Source organism: Cyprinodon variegatus, unplaced genomic scaffold (genome assembly GCF_000732505.1).
Source record: "Cyprinodon variegatus isolate N-32 unplaced genomic scaffold, C_variegatus-1.0 Scaffold11, whole genome shotgun sequence".
NCBI lineage: Eukaryota > Metazoa > Chordata > Actinopteri > Cyprinodontiformes > Cyprinodontidae > Cyprinodon > Cyprinodon variegatus.
This window is the reverse complement of record NW_015150464.1, coordinates 2,299,013-2,299,912: the sequence shown is the minus strand read 5'-3', so window position 1 is coordinate 2,299,912 and position 900 is coordinate 2,299,013.

Sequence of the window (900 nt, the reverse complement as noted above, 5' to 3'; positions counted from 1 at the left end):
AAGGTTTGCTGATTATATAATTATATGCAGGGAAATATCCAGCAAACAGAGAAATGTGTCGTATATTTGGATCTTGATGAGCCCACAACTGGAATTGGTTGAGTCTGCTTCTTAAAGGAGTATTTTAGTCAGCAAAGGGTCGAAAGGGGAAGTGAGATTTGGGATTCTGATTGGGCCAGATTTGGTTGGCTAGAATATCCCTCCCATGCAAATACCACCCCCCTCCCTCTCCCCCTGCAGAGTCCCGATCAAGCATGGGTGGAGAGAAGGGGGCTCCACGTTGGCTGCAGCTGCTTCCCGTTCCTGTTAAATCAAACAGCCGCCATCTGGAGGTGGCCGACTCCTCGCAGCTCCGCAGAGTTCCTCCGCTGGCCCTGACTGCGCCTCTCCAGACAGGCCCGCTCCTCACAGCCCCCTCCCTTCTCCTCTTTGCTGCAGAATCCTCTCAGGATTGCTCACAACTTCTGACAGAATTAGTTCATTCAAACCAACCTGATGCTCCTGTCAAGAATGAACTGAGATTAACCATTTTGTCTTGGTCCAGTTTCTCCAGTCACACCCAGTCAGTTACTGCCAGACTTGTATAATAAAAAGAACCCATAAATCCGTACTGACAACATGAAGTAGGCTAAAAGATCTGGAAATACTAAACCTAGACACAAAGAACTTTGAGAACAGATGAGAAGCAGGACACTGATATATTTTTAGTACAAAGGCGTTAAAAACCATTTTCAATCAAATTCACTATCCACAAAGAAGTAAAGTTAAAACTTTAGACATAGATAACATGGTTCTATTTGAACAAACTCCTCTTTCACCTTTTGAGTTAAAGGCTTCATATTCACTGTACCTGGTTCTGCTGGAGGTTTCTTCCTGTTAAAAGGGAGTTTTTCCTCTGCA